This window comes from Stenella coeruleoalba (assembly GCF_951394435.1).
Source record: "Stenella coeruleoalba genome assembly, chromosome: 9".
Taxonomy (NCBI): Eukaryota; Metazoa; Chordata; class Mammalia; order Artiodactyla; family Delphinidae; genus Stenella; species Stenella coeruleoalba.
Genome location: NC_137155.1, coordinates 83,725,803 through 83,748,025, shown reverse-complemented (window position 1 = coordinate 83,748,025; position 22,223 = coordinate 83,725,803). Strand labels below are relative to the sequence as shown.

The following is a 22,223-nucleotide window of genomic DNA, read 5'->3' as shown; positions in this document are numbered from 1 at the left end:
ATGTAAAATAGATAACTAATAAGGACCTACTGTGTAGCACAGGGAACTCTATTCAATACTCTGTAATGACCTACATGGGAGAAGAATCTAAAAAAGAGTGGATATATTATAAGTGTAACTGATTCACTTTGCTGTACAGCAGAAACTAACGCAGCATTGCAAATCAACTGTACTGCAATAAAAATTTTTAAAAAGTAACTTGGCTGGGAAGAAACAGTGAGCTGACATTATTACACAAAGACATGCTTTCCAGCTCTGGAGGCTACAGTCATTCCTCACAGAACACCCCAAGACACTCTTCTAGCTTTATTGCTAGAAGAAACGATGCGTCTTGTGAAACATGCAACTTAGTCATTAAAAAAAATATATATATATATATAGAAGTAGTGGTAGTTGTTCCTGATCTTTAATACAAGTATAAATGTGCATATGCTTACTTTTTAATTTCTTGTCTGCCCTTAGACATAGGAATTTTGGAAAGAATCTCCTGTTCCTTCATTCCTATAACTTTTATTCCTTAGCAGATAGACCCTCATACTTCTCCCTCTTCTTGTAAGAAGCATCTCGTATTCTCCCTTTCCATTTCCTTTGTGAAAAAAAGCTCCAAATTCTTATTGATCGCCCCTTTCTCGTATTTGTCCCATAGTTCCTGAAAATGCCTAGTAGATACCATGAAGATGGGAAAAATCAGATATTAACTAATTAGTGCTTTAACTTCTCTCACACAAGGGGTATCCATTTGTATCTCAGAAGAAACTCTGAACTGATGTTTCCAGTCTTACCGTTCCCTCATTTTACTCGGAAAAAGCAGCTGTTTCCCTGTGACGAATCCCTGGAGATCTTCCCCAGAGGTCCCCAGAGTTAGGGCCAGTTGCTCCCATGTGATTGAACCTAACACAGAATCTTCTCGCTCTATCCTGATCTCTAGTACAATACTGGAAGCCCCAAATCTTTCTCGAGAATTTGCAAAGTAGTACTGTTGCATATTAATGATCCTTTGTGTAACGGCTTAGACGTAATTGAGGATAGTAAAGATCCTCTGGTATCTGACCTCTGTATTCTGTAAGTTGTTTACCAGTTTAGAGCCTCTGGACTGTTCTAGATCAAAGAGCAGGCCCTGTGAGGCCATGCCCTAGAAACAGATGTGGAGAGTGCTGAAATGTCCTGAGCTCCGAGGATGCAAGCTCCCAGAACGCGCTTGTAATTTATTTCTGGTATTGGCCAGAACAAACATCATCAGCTTGTTCCACGTGCCCTTCTGTCCATATCCACTCGGAATGTGTTGAGTGCGGCTTGTCAGTAGTCTACTGAAAAATGATGGGCCTAAAAGGACACTATGACTGAGAATTTAGAGCACCGTCACACTGGTTCTGGGACCTGTCATATCAGTTGACTGCTACGTTGGATGAGAGAAAAATCAGCAAGTTTTATCTTTTCCTCTGGAGGAAATACCTTGTATGGATGGTCCCAAAGAAATGAGATGACCACGGTGCAATGCTGGTGGCGTTAAGTACACTCACGTAACCCAATGCTGGTTAACGCATAGAACATTTCTTCACCTAGGTTTTCTCATGCCCCATCCAATCAGCCTCCACCCCCACTGGCAAACACTTTCTGATTTATATCACTGTTTTTTCCTGTTCTTGAACTTCATCTAAATGGGATCACAGAGCATGCACTTTTTCGTGTCTGGCTTCCTTCACACAAAAGTTTCATGTTGTTGTGTGTACCCTAGTTCCTTCTTCCTTTATTGCTGGGTAGTGTTCTGTTGTACGAATGGACCCAATTCTTTGATCCATTCTCCTGGTGATGGACATTTGGATTGTTTTCACCTTTTTGGCTGTTATGAACATTAAGCCACTATGAACAAGTCCTCTCTCTCTCTCAGTCTCATTCCTTTTTGGATTTAGGCTTAGTTGATGGACCAGACAGTAGATCTGTGTTTACCTTTATAAGAAACTTCCAAACAATTTTCCAAATAATTATACCATTTTATACTCCAGCCAGCAGTGGATGAGTGTTCCAGATGCTCCAATTCCTTCTTAACAATTGTTTATTGTCGGTTTTTCTAATTTTAGCCATTCTCCTGGATGGCAAGTGGTATCTCTTTGTGACTTTTCATGTGCATTTCCTTGATGACTAACATGTTCTTATTGGCCACTTGTATACCTTCGTTCAATCTTTTACCCATTTTTATTTTTCTTGTGGCCATTTTAAAATTGGATGATGGGGACTTCCCTGGTGGCGCAGTGGTTAAGAATCCGCCTGCCAATGCAGGGGACACGGGTTCGAGCCCTGGTCCTGGAAGATCCCACATGCCACAGAGCAGCTAAGCCCGTGCACCACAACTACTGAGCCTGTGCTCTGGAGCCCACGTGCCACAACTACTGAAGCCCACGCGCCTAGAGCCCTTGCTCCACAGCAAGAGAAGCCACCGCAGTGAGAAGCCCGTGCACTGCAATGAAGAGTAGCCCACGCGCAGCAACGAAGACCCAACACAGCCAATAAATAAATAAATAAATTTCTAAAAATTGGATGATGATGATGATGATGACTGCATGGCATGCAGGATCCTAGTTCCCCAACCAGGGAATCGAACTCGTGCCCCCTGCAGTGGGAGCTCAGAATCTTAACCACTGGACCCCCAGGGAAGTCCTTATTATTATTGATAGGAAGGAGGTTTTTTTTCCTATGTATACTCTGAATAAAATTATTTTGTCAGAAACTTGTAATGCAGATATAGTCTCCCAGTCTGTATCATTTTCTTAAAAATGTCTTTTGATGAGCAGAAGGTTTTAATTTTGAAGTAACTTAATTAATCAAATTTCCTCATATATTATCAGGACTTTTTGTTTCCTAAGTAATCTGCCTCTTCAAGATTGTAAAGATATCCTTCTGTGTTTTCCTTTAGAAGCCTTATAGTTTTAGCTTTTGTACTCTGGTCTATGATCCATCTCAGATTAATTTTTGTGTATTGGGTAAGGTAGAGGTTAAGTAAGCCTCATTCTTTTGCATATGTTTCTTCAGTTGTTCCAGCATGATTTGTTGACAAGACTTCCTCATTGAATTGCTTTGGCACCTGTATTGATAATTGGTTATCCATATATGTGTGAGTCTATTTCAAAGGAACCCTAAAGAACGTTTGTGCAGACCACATGTGGCATGCACTTAAGTCTATGAAGTAACAGTTCACACTGGTCAACCTTAATATAAGCCTCAAGTGACTGGCAGTCTTGAACTTACATCTCATGGAACATTTGCGTCAAAGGTCACTAACAGAAACTTTGCAGGGGCCATTTCGGGGGCCATTTTTTGTTTGCTTTATAAAGCTAGCCCAGCTGAGGCCTCTAGAAGTTCCAGCATTCCCACACTGAAGGTCAGGTTCTTATCTGCGCAGAAGTATACCATCAAATCTGTGCGATCCAACCTGAGCCTGCAGGCAGCTTCAAAGAGAACAAAATATTTGAACTTCAGTTTTCTTATTTGAAAACTTGGATATGCGTGGATTCAAAATGACTGATTTTGGAACTCATTATAATTAAGTGTGGGTCAGACAAAAAAATAACGACTCTTAAGAAAATTCTTCATTAACGTAAAGAAACTTGTGACGAAAAAATTGTTTTGCTGGTTTGTGCATATCGTACACAAAAAGTAGATCTGCTGACTTTAAATAAGTCTTGTCTACGAGTAGAATCTCTGCTTGGAAAGGTTTTCATGAACAGTTTTATCTAGCATTTTTACTTGAATATGGTTAAAAACCATCTTCTTTTCAGAGAGTCCTTGATTTGAAAACCGAAGGATGAATAGAGTAGGAAGCACACCGCGCTATTCCGTTAGAGGGGTAGAATCAATGTTGCTTATCTCTTTTTGACACCCTGAATTTTCGAGTGTTAGAATTCGTGTTTTCATGGTATGGCAGCGCAGGAAAGTGGTTGAGCGCAGGACTCTGACGCTGGACGGCCTGGGTTGGAACACCAGCTCTGCGGGTCCCCATCGGCGAAGGAGTCAGCCCCTCTGTGCTTCTCCCTAAAACCGGCAGAATCAGAGCGCCTTCCTCAAGTTCAAGGAAGGCAGGAGGCTCAGAGCTGTGCCTGAGTCATGGTGAGCACCATGGGGACTGTTGGCCGGTAGTAACATTATATTACTTTTATAATAAAGGTGCACAAGAAAAGGAAATCTTTTTAAAAAGAAGAAACTAAAAAGCAAAAGTACATTACTTTCCTAGGGTCCAGATATCTCACTATTTGTAGCACACTCCCCAGTCGATTGAACTGGTCAGGTTTTACTGTTCATTTCAGTTCTCCCCCGCAAAGGATGCTGAATGAAAGGTTTTTCTTTTGAGCTTCTTGGGAGGTGTACGCCCTGGAAGTACAAGAGGTGCTTCATACTAATTACTAGAATTCCTTTTGTTGCTACAAAGAGACTTTACAGGGAAAGATATTCTTTGAGTCCGCATCTTCCTCTCCTCCTACTTGGCTCTGAGCTCAAGTAAAACACAACAGTTGCTCACTTGAAATACCACCTCCCCTAGCCTGTGTTTGGACTTGTACCGCTGTGCTCAGTTCCTGGCCCCTGTTTTTGCTTTCTCTAGCAATTTCCTGGCCAGAGCAAGAACTAGAGCCGAGTCTGGGAGAAGCGACTGTGACAGGACTGTTTTCCCACCGTGCTTCCCCGCACGACTCTGGAAGGAGGGGCGTGTCCGACCCTCCCTGTAATCCGTGTGCCCATTTAGCAGGGTTGGAGATGCCCGAAAGCAAAATCCAGCTCAGACCAAACACGAAGGTTGCTAATGCGCTGTTAATGGTGTTGAAATATGACGTTTTGGTTACACATCCAAACCGAGTTTGACTGTAGACTGAAGCGTGAGCTTTCCACACATTGTCACAGGAAGGCCGTCATACGCCTTGGAAGCATCTGTCTTCGTTTTACTGTACGTGGTTAAGGCCTGAGGAAGACTGATGTTATTACAGCTGACTTACCCGACCCTACTGTACTGCAAGGTGGGCTTTTCACGAGGTCCACTCGGTGTCGTCGGGTTTTTGTTTATGTTCCCAGTGTTGATGGTAAATGCCGCAGAGGCGCAGAGCGGTGGCATGTGGCTGTCATGATGTGATGTCCGGAGGTCACTTTCTGCTGAGCGTGGCTGCTCCCTGCCGCCCCAGGCCCCTGTCATCTCTCGGCAGCCCTCTCCCTGGAGCTCGTTCTCACTCCTCGGTCTCTGTAGCTCTCCCAGCCTCCCGGGCATAGAGAAAACAGACACCAGAAGGTGAGCTCACTCAGGTTCTGGCCCCAGTCGACACTTCCTCTGCACCCGCCTTGCTTTCCCTGCCTCCTGCTCCACTGGAAGGGGAGCCCTTCCCCGTGTCCACGCTCTGGACCTTATCCCCTCTCACCTCCTCAGAGACTTTCTCTCTCTGACCTTTACCTGCCAGCCACCACTGACTTTCTCTCATGAGGGAGTAGACCTACTCAAGGCTTACCAATTGAAAACAAAACCACCGGCCTTCACATTGCCTTCCCTTGCGCTTGCTTCTCCGTTCACTTCCCCTGCCGGGGCCGAATTTCTTGGAGGAATTGTGTGAATTTGCTTCCTTCATTTCCTCACCCTGCCGCCTCCTCGGGCTCCTCCAGTCTGGCTTCTGCACCTGTGACCAAGTTGATATTGCTCTGGCCAAAGCTGATAGTTGTCTACCTATCCTTCTGTTGCCACATTCGCCAGATATATTTAGCATTGTATCTTCCGTGACCTGTTTGATGTCCTCTCCTCTCTGGCTTGCCCTGCCCCTCTGCCTTTTTCTCCTCCTTGCCCTCTGCAGGTTCTTTCTATCTACCTCTGAGCGCCAGGCTTTGTATTCAGATGCCAACTGGACATTCCCACTTGATATCTTGCTAGCGCCTCATAGCCAACAGATTCCAAACTGATCCCAGTTACCCAAGCTTGAAACCTGTGATTTACTGTGCCTTTTCTTTCCTCATCTTCCAAATCCACAAAGAAACAAAATCTGGTCAAAATTCCACATCTCAGCCATTCTCAAATCCATCTACTCTGTCTCCAGTGTGTCCGTCTTGGTTACCATCACCTTTGACCTAAATTATTGCATTTTAGCATCCCTCTCCCTGCTTATTGATGTTCTTCCCCAATCCATTCTCCCGACTGCATTCAGAGTGATGCTTCTGAAAAGCAGCCTCATCGTGTCACTTCTCTTCTTAACTGTCATCCGATTCTGTGATATCCTGAACCCAACTTGATCGGGGCCCTATAGAGTATGTGTCCTCGTAAACAAATCATCAAACACTAGGGTTCACAGGGGGACGCAGAGGAGATTTACTTCCCCCTCCACATAGCAGAACCTAATGAAAATCCCGACTGGACATCACTCACCGCTGCCCTCCAAGGTTCCTGATCGTGGGCTTCATGTTCCTCCCACGCTCCCCCACTCACCTGGTCATGCCTCCCAGCCCCATCCGCTCCTACCTGTCGTATTCCTACTCCATTTACCACCCCCATATTCAGAGAGCTCAGCTCTTTGCTGAATGTTCTGATCCTCGAGTTTCATCCCTGTCTTATCTTAGTTTGGGTTCCCCTCAGGGCAGATTCTGAAAAGGATACAGTCTGGTCTGACCCCACTATGTAAGAACTGGGTGACTTCTCTGTGCCTCAATTTTCTCATCTTTAAAATTCCACTTTATAAGATTTAATTTCCACTTTATAGTGAAAATTAATTTGTGCATGGAGAGTGCTTTTAAAAGTCTATCTGAAGTGAGAGAGTGGCATGGACATATATACACTACCAAACGTAAAATAGATAGCTAGTGGGAAGCAGCCGCATAGCACAGGGAGATCAGCTCGGTGCTTTGTGACCACCTAGAGGGGTGGGATAGGGAGGGTGGGAGGGAGGGAGACGCAAGCGGGAAGAGATATGGGAACATATGTATATGTATAACTGATTCACTTTGTTATAAAGCAGAAACTAACACACCATTGTAAAGCAATTATACTCCAATAAAGATGTTAAAAAAAAACCCCAGAAACTCTATCTGACCCATAATAGTAGTCAATCAAGTTTGCAACAATGATAATAATGATTACTACTGTTATTAACAATGTCACTTCATACAGGTTTCCATTCTCAACCTATCTAGACCAGATGAGAGCCCCCTCTTAGGTGTACCAATAGCATCCTATGCCTCTTTTAAATCATAATTGCTAGCTTGGTGAAGGAAGGATGATGGCATCCTGTTCACCATTCAGCGCTTAGCCCAGTACCTGGTATTATAGTGTACGGTATGTACTGTGTGCTCAATAAATATTTGCTGAATGGAATTAATCAAATGACTTGTAAAAAGAGTATTCCAAATATTCTATACTTCTTACCTTTAATAAGCTGCCTTTAAAATACAAAGCATGCCTGTTAAAAAATACAACATGACAAAGAAAACATAACTGTGCTCGAGGGGTTTGTCTTTAAATCCAGCATCACCGAGTGAGCCCGGGCAGGCTCTCCGGGTGTCGGTGTCTCTGGAGCAGCTCTGCCTGAGAGCCTTTGTCCAGTTCCAGAATTCTTCAATCCTCTGATAACAGGGCGCAGTAAGGATAGAGTACGTTTTTAGGACACTCAGGGTTTCCCTCATAGTTATGTTTTTTCCTGTTAGCTGGTGGGAAAATGTCATCTTGTTTCTTGGGCTTGCAGGTTCTTTCCTAGTCCTGGGGAATTTTTCAAGCTGGCTATAATGAGAGGGTCTCAGAGAACCACAGAGAGGTCTGATATGTTCTTTTCAAGTTAAACATAATGTCCCTTCTGATTTTCACTTCTGATCGTCTCTGTTTCTGAGCTGACTTCTGTAATTGTATTTAAAGATGTATCAGAAATAAGGTCTATTTTATTTTGACGCCTGCGCCCTTGACATCCTTTAAACTGTGTTTCCTGCCAAGTCAAAAGCCTTCTTCAGAACTACTAACTCTAATGACTTCTTTCTTTCTTTATTCTTTTCTCTCTTTCTTTTTTCCTTTAATGGTATGTGTACACACACATACACACACACACACACACACACACACGTATTATTACACTGTGGTGGAATACATACAATGTAAAATGTACAATCTTAACCATTTTTAAGTGTCATGGCATCAAGTGCATTCACATTATTGAACAGCCATCACCATCCTCTATCTGCAGAACCCTCTCGTCTTGCAAAACTGAAACTACATTCCCATGAAACACCAACTCACCATTCTCCCTTCTCCTCAGCCCCTGGCAAGCATAGTTCTTTCTGTCTCTGTGAATTAGACTACTCCAGGAACCTCATATAAGTCGACTCAGACAGTATTTGTCTTTTTGGGACTGGCTTATTTCACTTAGCATGATATCCTCAAGGTTCAACCATGTTGTACCATGTATCAGAATTTCCTTCCTTTTTAAGGCTGAGTAACATTCTGTTGCTCGTATAGACCGCATTTTTGTTTATCCATTCATTGGATGTTTGGGTTGCTTCCACCTTCTGGCTATTGTGAATAATGCTGCTATGAACATAGGTATACAAATAATTCTTTGAGACCCTTCTTTTAATTATTTTGGATCTAATGATGTCTTGAATCTTCTTTCTTGATGCTTCTGTTGTTTTCACGAACTTTTGCCTTCCTCTTTTGGCCATTTACCACCCCTCGCCCATCAATCTTCTCTGCCATTTTGCTAATAACGAACGTCCTACTGTCAAGATTCTCATGCTTCAGTGTGGCCCTCACAGAGCTGCTGCTATGTGGAGAAAACAGTTTGGCAACTAAGAAATATTATTCGTTCCCACCTCCTGGACACCCACCAATTCCTGCTATTTTCTGAAGACATACCAGTGGTTCCTAAATTTTTTTAAAAAGACACCTTAGTGACAGGGCAGATTTTTGTGGCTATTGACCTTCTATATTTTGAAATTTAACTGTTAATAGTAGCATCTTCTTGATGTATCAGTCCTATAGTTGTGATATTGATATCTATCTATTTTTCCTCATGAAAACAATATATGACAATCATAGAAAAACTGTTACACACAATAGCACCGTCAAAAAGCAGCCACTGTTAGCATCTTGATGCATATTCTTCTGGTCTTTTTAATGTCAATTTTTATCTATTTAAGATCATATTGTCTTGTACTTCTTTTTTGCACTTAAAGTGTAAGCATTCTCGTTAGGTCTTTGTAAATAGTTTAATTATTTTATATGACTGAGAGATATTTACAGGGTGTTCATTGGGTTAAATAACATTTTTCTAATTATAAAAATAATGTTTCTCATACGAAATGTCAGATATCTCAGTTTTGCAAAGAAGTAATGAAAATCTAAGTTCTCTGCCCACCCCCTCTCAAGCTTTTTAAATGTATCCTTTTCCAGTCTCTCTTTGAGATTAGCTTCTCTACACCCCCGTGCCCCCCACCATTTGTCTGTCCCTCTCTCCACTGATATCATATTTATGTACAATTTTATATCCAGCATGTTTACCTAACATTATATTTTGTGATTTCCAATGTCGTTAAGTATTCTCCAAAAACCATGATTTAAACATATGAATTTGCTGATTTATTTAGTCACATGCTTTCCTCCAATTTTTGATGTTTATGTTGTTTCCCGTTTTATGTTATTGTAAGTTATTGTATGTGTGTCCTTGTATAGTTATCTTCCTGTGTATCTGTGATTGTTTCTTCAGGAGATATTTATAGACATGTTAATCAGTCACAACAGTTTGAGGGTTTGTAAAAAGATATTGCTGATTTCCTGAAATGATCGTCTCACCTCACCTCACCTGCTTTGCTCTTTTTGTTGTGCATTTTTGTGAATCTGATTGATGAAAAAAATCTTGGTGTTTGCTAGTGAAATTCCATACTTTTTTGTGTTGACATTTTATATTTTGGGGTGAATTGTTTGTTAATATCTTTTACCTTTTACCTTTATAATAATATAAAATATATTATCCTCTTGCAAGTATTTTATTTTCTGTTTACCTTGCAGTTTTGTCTGCTGGTTTTGAAGCTACAGATTTTCATATTTTAATGTTGTCAGATTGAGTTGATTACCTTGCCTTTTGTTGCTTTTTCTCCATTGCTTTTGTAAAGCTAAGACTTTTTTTCCTATCTCAAATTCAGAAATATATTCTTCTAATTGTTTCTTTTTCTCCGCTTTTACATTTAACTCTTTAATCTCCACAAAATTAATTCTGATGAAGGTTATAAAGTGGGAGCTAATTTTATTTTTTCAAGAATATTATCTTGTTCTCATGTTTGTCCAAAATCCCAGTAAAATTGTGATGTGAACCAAAACAAGTGCTTTTTCTTATTTTAGTGCCTTGATTTTCCCACTGAGAAAAATGAGGAGGCTGCGATATACCTGTGGACAGGATCAGTAGCTTCACTTCTCAGCTCAGAACTTGCCATGTCTCTTTCCGGCTCGGGAAGTATGATGCTCCGCACAGGTTGGTGGGGGACAGAGACGGCAGCGGTAATAAGGGATGGGGGCCCATGAGCTAGGGACTAAGTAGCCCAGAGTGAGCCTCTCGAAGTCTTGACCCCATTTCAGTTTCCCTGGACTAAGATAAGCTACCAGGGCTCGGCTCATTGGAGGCTGACTTGAACCTCAGGTTATAGCTATAAGGCGGCACGTGGTGAAAAAAGAGTCCTAGCCTAGGAAAGTCAGAGAGCTTGGGTCCAGTTTCAGCTGTCAGTCAACTATCTGTATAACATAGGAAAGTCTCTTAATTTCTCTAATTTCCTGATTTATAGAATAAGTCTGAGTTTTAGTCTCAATAAGTTATGGTCTAGGCAAGTGGCAGAGCTAGGTTGTGCTATAACTTTTTTGGGGAACATTTCTTGGTAACTAGTTCATCTTTCCTTATTAATCCAGTCAGCCAGTATGATACCAAGTTTAGGAAGAATATCACCGTATCACGTAATACTCCACCTTGGGGCGTTTCTGCTTCTTACCATTCCGGACCGTTCCTAGTCTATTTCAAGCTTCCCTTCTGAGAGTCTTCTGTCTTCCCTAATAATTTCTTCTCCAGCTACCTCTTGTGTTTAAGAATTTAAAAAGATGAGCCTAGTAATCAGGAAACACTCAGAACTGATGTTTGTCACCGACCTTGCCCTGCCACTTGCCTGGGGTATGAATTTTTTTAAAAAGCTGAAATAAAGATATGAAAAGCATTTTGAAAAATGTGAAGCATTAGGTGATAAAAGTAATAGTTATGAGGTACAAATACCTGCTGTCAACCATGTTAATTGTTTTTTATTGGTATTAATAAATTATTATTTATTAACAAATTAATAACAGAAATTGCGTTGAAAAACAAAACAGTCACAGGCCAAACCTTTTGAATTTCAAATATGTTTATGTTAACATACTCTGTTTTAGACAACCAGCACAGAGACTATGGTCAAGTAGTTTTTATATGATGAAGTCATGTATCAGTCAATCCATTACACTTTTTAAGGTGTTTTAATGTTTATCTCCCACTTTTTGGTTTCCAGAGTGAAATAACCTCAGATGAAAATTTCTATGGTGTTGATGTTTTCCTCTTGAGAATGTGTTTGCTGTAATAAAATACAGTAACCACTTGAAATCTATAAAACTTGTGTGAAGTCTGGATAAACCTAAACAGTTTTTTCTTTGTGCTCCAGGAGCACACAGCACTATATATTAAATAAAGCACAAATATCTATACATAGCTGCAACTATGTTTCGTTTCATTACAATTATGTCTTGCCTGATCTTCAAATAACATGAAAAATCATCTTTAAAATAAACCTTGAATGGTTATGATCCTCATAGAAACAGTTTCTTTATTAATTAAACTTTTTTTTTCATAGTGCATTGCTTTGATCTCGTAATATTTTTTAAAACATCCTGAGGGTTTATTTTCAAGGCTTCCAAATGAATTTTTATTTCTTAAAAGCCGTAATATATTCATGGCTCAGTGAATCCCAACGACAGTATTTTTAAACTCCTGTTAAGTTTATTTTTCTTAGCATGCTAGTCTACTGCATAATTTTCTTTGCTCTATGGGTCACGTGATTCCTCCCGTCCATAACACACGCACTTAAAAATTTCACTTCCTGATTGAGCCATCAAGATTATGTAAAATGTAAATCAGTCTAAATACCTAAGAGCAGGAATTTTAAGGGAAAAATGCTGTTTTCTTTTTCTGTTTCATTATTGATGCCTAGAAAATCAGAGTGTGTGTTTGCCTATTTGTATTTGGAAACTAGAGACTGTTAGGGTGGTTTTTTTGTTTTTGTTTTTGTTTTTTCTTTTGTCCCTTCCCTTTCAGATTGCATCAGAGTTTGCTTTCATTATAAAAATAAAGTACCAAGTAGATAGAACGTAGGAGTGGTGTAGTTGCAGGACTGAAATCAAAATGGTTCCGATTACTGAGAGAGCTGTTCATTTACTTATTCTTTTCATGATCTGAATGGAGAGTGCAGCATCTCTCAAAAGGTAACGATTTGATATTTCAGAGTTGTAAATGGCCATTTAACCTTTCTGCTGCCTGATATAAATGAAAGTAATTTCTATCAGGCTGGATGACACTTGGTTTATCATGAATCTAAAAATCCCTCACATTTTCTCAAAGCAATTTTGAAGTTGTCATAGTAACAGCATGATATTTGGAGGGTCTTTTTAGTAGTTCTTTAGCTAGAGTTAATTAATTTTATTAACCCTGGACGTTTTTCTTTTTATTCTTCTCTGACAAACAGGGGCCATAATTGCTCAAGTATGTATTTGGTGTTTTTTATTTCTTGGTGACTATAGTTTGAGGGCTTGATGTTTTGCAAATTGTTTCAGGAAAGGAACGGGAATGTTAGCAGTTGATTTCAGATAGTTTAAACTTGGGTTTTTAAATACTTCTCTGTAAAATTGCACTATCATTGTAGGACCAGAATTTAGTTTTATTTAAAGAGATGGATTATGGGAGATGTTCACTCAAATTTTACTGTGACTTACACAATTAAATTGTGTTGCAACTATCCTCTTTTTTTTTTTTTTTTAGTTCTGCTAGATCCAGAGTAAGAATTGAAGAACACAGAAGGGAAATGTCAGACTTACAGGAGAAAATAATTTCTTTAAAAATGTAACAGTCAGATACAATACCAAAATTGTGTTCCACAAAAGAAAAAGAAATGGATAAATCTGACTTTATCAGAATTGAAAATGCAACAACGGTGCTCTTTGAAACTCTAAAATACGCTAAAATAAATTATCCTCTAGGAAAGTTTGTGGGAATTTTTTTATTGGAAGAAAGTAGGTCAGGATCTTCTGTTAGTAAAGCTCTGTGGCAGAAATTCTTGCCAATATGGCGATCGGTGAGGAAAGAAGCCCCTCTCCTGGGCAAGGAGAGGTTCAGAAGAAAGAATGGTCTGTACCAGGTCTGGATGCTGGGACTTGAAAAAGTATCAGATGTTGGATGCTTTTGTTTTCTTGTAAAAGTGATCAGAGAGATGTGACACTTACAAAAGGTATCATGTGAGTTCTGTGGGCTTAATGCTAATGCCAGTATCCCTAGTGTTGTGTGGAGTATTTGTTCAACCAGAGGTGGTTCAAGACAGTCAGGGTAGCAGCATGTGCAGCCAACAGCAGTAAAGGTGCTAATACATGTCCAGTGATGTCAGGAGTTACGAGACAGCAGTTTCAAAACACTGCAGTAAACAAGGTCATAGTGTCCCATTTTGCTGGAAGAAGGTTTGTTTTTATGAGCTGGACAGTACATGGATGAAGTAATTTTTCAAAACAAACATCAAATTTATATGTTGGGTTTTTCTTCCTACTTTTTGGATTTAAAAAAAAAAATTAACCAGATGAGATTTAGTAAGGGTTACATTTTTAAGCAGAATTATACTTTTTTCCTGTTTTGTTTTGTTTTTTTAATTGATTCTCTGTAGTTTCCACAGAGGAAATGAAAATACTTCTGATCTAGGATTCTTAAATGCAGTTTTAGAGAGCAAGGTATGACCCAGCACACGGCAAATGCCAATCACCATCACCAGTAAAACACTCCTTCTAATTTTGTACCTTTCGCACTTATTTAGACAGGCATCTACGTGCGAGCAAGTTAATGGCGCAGAATGCTGCTGACTGCATGGTTCTCGTCTTAATACATTTTCCAACCTTGAACCTGAGAATGCCAGAGGCTCAAGTCTCTGAACGCTCGTCTGAGCCGTTATCTGCTGGTGGCCTGGTTCCTGACCTAACAAGTGGGTGTCCCAGGCGTGCGTGTGGTAATAGCAGCAGTGGTGCCACGTGGCGCCCAGAGGTCGCCTTGGTCTGCCCTGGAGATTCCTGGTCCTTGGTGAAGCTTCTGAGTTGAACTGTGAACTTGGGGCATCCTGAGAAGCGCAGGCATTTTGGAGTTCCACAGCAAACCTGGATGTTAAGTGTAAACACAGCTTATAAAGTGAAAGCAGGGGCCTTGAGGAAGGGAACCCTCATCTCGATCCGGACCTGCTTACTGTGCTGGAAAACAAAGTAAGTTTTGTTTGTTTTTAGTCAGTCTCTCCTACGTGTTTTTCTTGCTAACATTATTAAACACTCAGTATCTGGCAAATGCCAAGGTTTTTTTTTTTTTCCTTTTCATCGGGAAGTAGGAGATGAAGTTTGTTAAATAGCTGATTGCTTCTTTTATCTTTTCTGTCTCTCTTCCTGTATCTAGCTGCTGACTGGCTTGTTAAGAGGTAAAAAGAGACTGAAATTTATCATCAGTGAGAAAACAAAAAGTTCTCTTTTTTTCTCTTTTTAAATGGTTCAAGAACTTTGCCGTTAATTAAATGACGGTGGGTGACACAGACAAGGCTTTTTATGAGCTGCAGCCAGGAGCATATCTAGCAAAACAGCCCCAGTTCACTGCCCTTATTTCCATTGGGAAGCAGGAAGGGTGCGTGTACAAGACAGGTATGAGGACGGGGGTGTCTGCACGTGGGAACTGCAGACACTAGGTGGGAATGGCTGTTGGATAAAAGGCTGTAATTTTAAAGCCTGTCAGGAAATGGAAAGGACCTGAAGAATACAAGTTATTTAATGATGTTGGGAAAATAAATTAATACAAAAATGGGATAAAATGTCTAAAGTCCTAACCGAATTTTTCCTTCATGTTAGAAAGTTTCGTGCCTTGTAGATTTATAGAAAATATGTTTAATAACTTTAAAAAATAATAATTAAGAGGCTTCATCTCCTACACAGAAGATTCTGTGACATCAGCCTGATTCTGACACTTGGCCCATCTTACATTTTTGTTTGTTTGTTTTTTATGCTGATCCTGTCTCCAAAGATGTTACATGGCTTGATAAATTTTTAATACAAAGTTCTGTGGTTTTGAAAATGCAAAACGAATAGAAATGCAGAGTGGTTTGTGATTTGTAATTAAAATTATCCTTATAAAATGGACTGCTTTTACCGGAGAATTTTCTTGACTTCTCTGAACTTAAACAGTGACACTTTGAAGGTAGAAGGGGGCAGCATGTCTGTACTGTAGCGTTGGAAAGCAGAAGTCAGGGGTCTTAGCTTCTGCCTCTAGTGTGGAATACAGTGTGAATTTAAGTTCGGGCTTCTGTGCCGTGGGAGTTCCCATTTTATCTCAAAGTGGTGATGGTAGGACTTGAGGTGTCTGTATTTCATTTGAAACACTCCAGGCTCCCTATATGAATGTCTGTGAATTATTAATTCAGCAAACATCTTTAAGTACCTTCTTTCTGAAGGTACTCTCAGTGTTGTGCTCAGAGCTATAGTTTTTCATAATTAAATTTACAGAGATTTGGTTTATAAATCAAAGATTGAGAACAGTTTGAAACAAGGGTGAATGAGCAGAGCATTACCATCGAAACGGTTTGTTAAAGATGGTGCCAAGTGAGCAGGGCTGTCCCCTCTGAGCTGCCCCTCCTAATTAAAGGGGAAGGTGGCTGCCATCTGTCTTCTTTCATTCAAGGCAGTAGGGGGTCTGGGGTGGAAGGAAGCAACCCCCCCTCTTATTTTTCTCCCACTCTTTTTTATAGTCGGCTTTCTCCCTAGTCAGTGACCCAGAAGGTCATTGATGATCTGTCTATCTCAGAATGAATAGTAACATAAGCATGCAAGGCACTTGCAAAAAAAAAAAAAAAAAGTTTATAACATGAATTTATCCATTTAGAATTCTGCTTGAATTCTGTCTGAGAGTATCGTAATCCCTTTGTTGGTGTCATTGCCCCTTTTGTTGCTGAGGGCACTACTGGCAGAAAAAGTGGGGGGTTCTACTTTTATTGATTTTGTTTTTTCATGAAAAATTGTTTACACTCCACCGGGCATAATGTAGAAGATGGCAACACGTAGCTGTCCAGTGAGGATGTACAGGAATATTATTCTTATCAAAACCAAGGACACCTGTTAATTATTATTATTATATATATATATATACCTGTATATATATAATCTCAAGGGAGATTGTGGACAAAGAGGTTAACAGGTCTCCGAGATACTCAGTGGTCTACTGGTCTACTGCAGCTTTTTTGGTCCAGTCATTGAAATAACTTGCATTGATTATCCTTCAGTTAAGCAATAAGCCTTTTAAACCTTTTCTCATGAGAATAGGCTATTGGAGAGTTTAGTTGTAGTTTGGGGTCATGACTTTAACTGCTTTTGAAGCATAGAGTATTCTAACAAAATGATTGAGCCTTCTTGCCTCGGTTTCCACACCTTTAAATGGAAGAAGTATGCGCTGCTTTTAAAAATATTAAAGAGAATATGAAATAATACTTTCTGTCTTTGATAGAAAATTTATTATAACTGAAAAGTTCTAAACTCTTTGGTTATTTTTGTTTTCAGTTTTCATATACAAAACCTAGCAACGTGCCAGCAGTTATCTAAAAAGATTTGGTCCTTAACACACTCTGTTAAGCCTCCCCAAGCAGTAGATAATGGACTCCGCAGAATATGCTGATTTTTGGAACTCTCTGTGACGTGGAAATGTGTTTCTTAAACCCATAGCAGTATGTTTGGAAAGCCCAAATGTCAGAGTCATTGTCTGTAATTTTATTTAGAGTATTTTTTCAAATTTGTCATCAACCTATAATGAGGTTTCTTGGAAACTAAGATGTGCTTATGTTGTTGAACGTTGGGAAGAACAGTCTGTAGATTCTGGAGACACTGACGACAGTTTGGATTGGATGATACCTGAAAAGTAGCTCATTTCCTAATCACTGAAGGGTACAGGGTGCTGAGCGGGCGGGTCTTTTTGGCTTTTTCATGTAATTTGGACATTGAACTAGATGCTTCCCTAACTATCTTTTTAAAGTTGTGATTTACACTAATTTGTTTTTACCCATCAGTATATATTTCAGGGCAACTAAATAAACTAATTAAATGAAGCACATGTATAAGGTGTGACTCTAAAGTAATGCAATTAATATTTTAACTCACAGAGCAAAAGACACATAGACGTGCAAATGGATGTTGCCTCCTTAAAGTACTGTGTTAGCTGGGAAGAATTTAAACTTCTCCTACAGCGATGCCATCTTTGCCAAGGACACATTCAAAACTTTTTTTCGCCATTGCCTTAAAAGCCTCCCATCCTTTTTTATTATCCACAGTGATGGGAATTCTCTGGCCTTGGAGGGTAGGAAGGAGCCAGTAGTTAGGTCTGATGAAAAGGTGTATGATCCATTAACTGATTTGAGTCATTGATTCATATAAACATTTACTGAGCCACCGACTACATTCCAGCAGTCAGCACTGCAGATTCAGAAACTGGCATGTCAGGGGCCTGCCTCCAGGAGGACAGTTGAGTGGGATAAATGACATATATAAAGAGGTAACATCACAGATTGACAAGTACTGTAACAGAGATACACGTGGTGCATGGTGTTGTTGCCAGAGCCCGGTGGGGTTGGAGGGGGGCAGTTAAAACTTGATGGAGGGCTTCCCTGGTGGTGCAGTGGTTGAGAGTCCGCCTGCCGATGCAGGGGACGCGGATTCGTGCCCCGGAGTGGCTGGGCCCGTGAGCCATGGCCGCTGAGCCTGCGCATCCGGAGCCTTTGCTCAGCAACGGGGGAGGCCACAACAGTGAGGGGCCCGCGTACCGCAAAAAAAAAAAAAAAAAAAAAACTTGATGGAAAAATGAGGATTGTTGTGTACGTGACTTATAAAGTGGCTTACATAATAGAATTTTGGAAATGAAAGCCCTGAAAAAGACCTTCTACTTTAAGGATAAGGAGATGGGAATTTTATTTCTGAAATTCTTTAATTCTCAGCTAGTTGAAAGCCTTATGAGAAAAGGTGTTCATTCTGTAATAGACATCTTTTTTTAAAAAAAAAAAACAAAGAAGTTATGGCTATATAAAAGGTGAGGTCTGAAAAAGATTTTGGACATTGTTAGAATAACTCTGTGTTCTCCAAAGGAGACTATTTTTGAGGAATGATTCTTACTTACATGTTAAAATTGAGTACTTTTGACACATTAAATATACCAAAGCGTTACATGCCATACTGATTGCTGAGAGTAGCTGTCTAGCTTTCGGGAGACAGTGAACTTGAAGCTGGCCTGCATCCTAAGTATATGGTGGGAGAGAAAAGGCTTCCTCAGGTCTTCTTTTGTGTTTTATTCCACGGGGACAGAATTTCTGTCCCACAGCCAATAGGCGATCTCCCTGTGGATAAGTTCATTTAACAGTTATTTGTGGAGTGCCGCTCTATGCCAGGCACTGTTCTAGGAGCTGAGCAGAAGCTTGACAACTGCAGCCCCCCAGGTGCTGGTACATCCTCAGCAGGACCCTGTGGGTGTGCACATTCAGCTGCTGTTTCCTGGGTGCCTTTCCTGAGCATGACAGTGTGGGCCCGGACGTCATGCTGCCTGTGGAGAGCTTGGAGCTAAGGTTCAGTGCACAGATAAACATAGAGAAGAGAGATAAAATGTATAAAAGAAAAGAGATAAATCAAACACAGTACACATTTGTAGAAGAGATTTTTCTCGGGCTGGGCCATCAAGAAATGCATCATGGATCGAAGAGGCTTTGGCCGGACCAAGAAAGTTGGTGTTGGACTTGAGGACTGCGAGGGTCTGAGTCCAAGGACACATGAGCAGAGACATATAGAAAGGGATGGGAAGAACTGGTGCGCAGAGTGGGCAGTGACTAATGTGTTGTTGCTGGGCAACAGTGTGTGTATAAGTGACTAACGGGAACAGAAGGCAGCAAAGGTCAGTTGAGGCCGGCCCAGGAGGGCTGTGAAGGCTTATGACTGAACGATTTAGACTGGATACTAAGTCACGGGAACAGTTGAAGAATTTCGGTCAGGTGAATGACAATAGGATCTTCTGGAATCAGTGTGTGGGGTGGCCTGGACAGTGAGAAAACCATAGCCAGGGAAGCCCAGCAGAGCTGCTGTGATAGTCCAGGAGGGAGGTGCAGGGGGCCTAAGTGAGGGGGCACGACTGGAATGGGCCTGGATGAGAGGGGTTGCCTGGCGGGGAGGAGGATAGAAGCGGAATTACTCCAGATTTTTTAAAAAAATATTCATTGTTTATTTATTTTGGCTGCACTAGGTCTTTGTTGTAGCATGCAGGTTCTTTAGTTGTGGCATGCATGTGGGATCTAGTTCCCTGACCAGGGAGGAAACCCAGGCCCCGTGCACTGGGAGTGCGGAGCCTTAACCACTGGACCACCAGGGAAGCCCCTACTCCAGATTTTTGAACTCAGGTGCCATTTGTTATTTCTATGTCATTTGCCAGGCATTTCACATACATCCTCTCATTCAATCTTAGACTAATCCTATGAGGTTGGTATTTTTGCCCTTATTTCAGAGATGAGAAAACTAAGGCTCGGAGAAAGATTTGTCTAAAGCTGCCCAGCTAATAGGATATAGAGCAGCATATTCCAGGCATCCCTGATTTCCATACCTGTTCTCTTTCTACTGTACTAGGTTTTGAAGAGAGCAGATGTGAGAGAGAAGATGATCCCCATGCACTCTGTACATGTTCAGATTAGATACTGGTAAGACATCTATCAGGCAACTGGAGTTGTGGAGCTGAATCTCAAGGACAAAGTTAAGAGGATCGGAGACAGGGATTTAAGAATCAGCTGCGTGCTCCTTTATTCAACACATACTTGTTGAGTGTCCTTATGGACGAGCACTGCGTGGCAGCGGGAATACAGTGCTGAACGAGAGAGCCATAGTCTTACCCTACAGAACAGGCTGGCGAGGGAGACTCCATACTGTGGGGTGACTGTAATGTGGAGGGGGGACAGTGCAGATTTGCTACAGGAACACCGACCGAGGGCACCTAACCAAGTCTGGGGACCAGGAAGTCTCTGAAGGAAGTTATAGTACTTAACATGACACTCGCATGATGAGTGCCAAGGTAAAAAGGAAGAAAAAGGCATATTCCGGGTAGGGGAACTAGAATCTACCAAGACCCCAGAGGCAAGAGAGAAGCATGATACATCTGAAGAACTGGGAATTATGTGATGCTGAAACAGAGAAAACAGGAGATAAGGCCAGGGGGGTGGGCAGCAGCTAGATCAAGAAATGCCCCAGAAGCTGTATTAGGGGATCTGATCATCTCGTTAAGGACATGGGAAGTATTCATGGGTTTTAAGCACTGGGGTGATATGATTAGACTCATGTTTTAGAAGGACCATTCTGTCTGCTGGAGAATAGATTTTAGGGAAGCAAGTACCAGAAGCAGGAAAACTGGTCACGAGTTCATTGGAGAGAGGATTCTAGATGAGAGGTGAGGGTGATCCGGATAGAGAGACTCTGGTTGATGTTTAAGAATGGTAGACATATGGAGTTTGCGGGGTTGTTGGATATGGGGGATGAGGGAGAGAGAAGGATAAAAGTTAACATGTAAGTTTCTTAACTGGGCAGCTGGGTTGTTGCTGGTACTTTCCTAGGGGACACGGTGGAAGGATCAGATGTGGGGTTTAGGATTATTAGGTTTGGTTATCCTACGTAACCAACTGGTATCCTAAATAATTAGTAAAGGGAGCTGAAGGAGAGGGGATCGTGGTCAGAGAGAGGGACATCAGCATGTACTAGTTCAGAAGTGAAGCAGTTCAAGTGATAGTAATAGAGCAAGTTCGTTGGAGTGGACAGGGCCAGAGGAGGGGAGAGCTGGCCGTGGGATATGAGGAGGTTAAGGAGCTAACAGACCCGTGCTGGACGGGTGTTCGTGTGCAGGTTAAAGTCGCACAGGTTGCTGGCAGGACTTGGAGGGGAGAGGGTCAGCGTGTAGGTCGGTCACTACCTGCTGCGTAGGTATAGAGGTTGGGCACTGAGGTGTGTGAGTTGAAAACGTGATTTCCACGGACTGTGTGCACAGCGTCAGAGCGAGGAGAGGAGCTTGAAGAGAGAGTGAACGGGCCCTAGGACTCACCTCTGGGGTGGGGGGGTGGGGGTAAGGGGTGGGAGGAGACCGCGGAGGAGCTTCCAAAGGGGAAAACGGGGAACTTCAGAGCCTTAGAAGGCCAGTGGACGTTGGTGCTGCGGAGAGGAACTGTTGGGGTAAGGACGGGGGTACTGTGAGAGGCCTTCGGATTGCTGAGCCCAGAGTCATGAGTGCCTTTAAGGGAGAGGCTCATGGAGTGGTGGGGGCGGGGCGTGCAAGCTGTGGAGGAGTGAGTGGGAGTCAGTGGGTACTGTCAGCAAGCATCGCCTACACTTGCGACAAATTTTAGGTTGAAAGAAAAGACAGAATCTTCTGGTAGCTGGAGGGATAGAATCTATTGTAGCATCCAATAGTCCTGTGGTTTTATATCTTTTGACAATCTTCTAGTATTCTCTGCTGTGTGTCTTTGGTCAGATTATTTACCCTTTCCCTGCTTCATTTGTAGAATGAGTACCTGCCTCGTGGGGTTGTTGTGAGGATTAAATGAGTTGCAAAGTAGTGCCTTGCACATAGTAAGTGCCCTATAAACGGTGGTTAATAAAAGCAAAGTCGGAAGCATGTATATCAACCGTCACATTTGGGGCACTTTTCCCTGAGTGTTCACAATAATTCTGTAGTGTAGGTGGCAGTGACCTCATTCTACAAACAAAACAGAGGCCTGGAGAGTTTTAAGGAACTTATTCTAGGTCATGCTGCTAATGAGTGGTGGAAGAGAGAGACGGGGCTCCTTTGACCTGACGGAAAGTCGATTGTCCTTCCACAGGCTCATGCTTGTGTGTGTCCTCGGGCTGTTGCAGAAAGAAAGCTGGACTTGGAGCCTTCCTCGGCCAGAAGCTG

The 22,223-nt window shown here is 41.5% G+C and overlaps 1 long non-coding RNA gene across 9 annotated transcripts in view; it reads left to right on the top strand.

Annotated features, from left to right (window-relative positions):
- LOC307192110 overlaps positions 1 to 22,223 on the top strand; it is a 199,998-nt gene that overhangs the window by 128,464 nt on the left and 49,311 nt on the right. For 5 of the 9 annotated variants that reach the window (XR_013829971.1, XR_013829972.1, XR_013829973.1 and 2 more), the window contains 2 exons: positions 10,331 to 10,460; positions 14,068 to 19,381. This is a non-coding gene — a long non-coding RNA (uncharacterized lncRNA). Of the gene's footprint in view, positions 1 to 10,330; positions 10,461 to 14,067; positions 19,382 to 22,223 lie in introns of those variants that run through there. The other 4 variants (XR_013829967.1, XR_013829968.1, XR_013829969.1 and 1 more) reach the window with 1 other exon arrangement.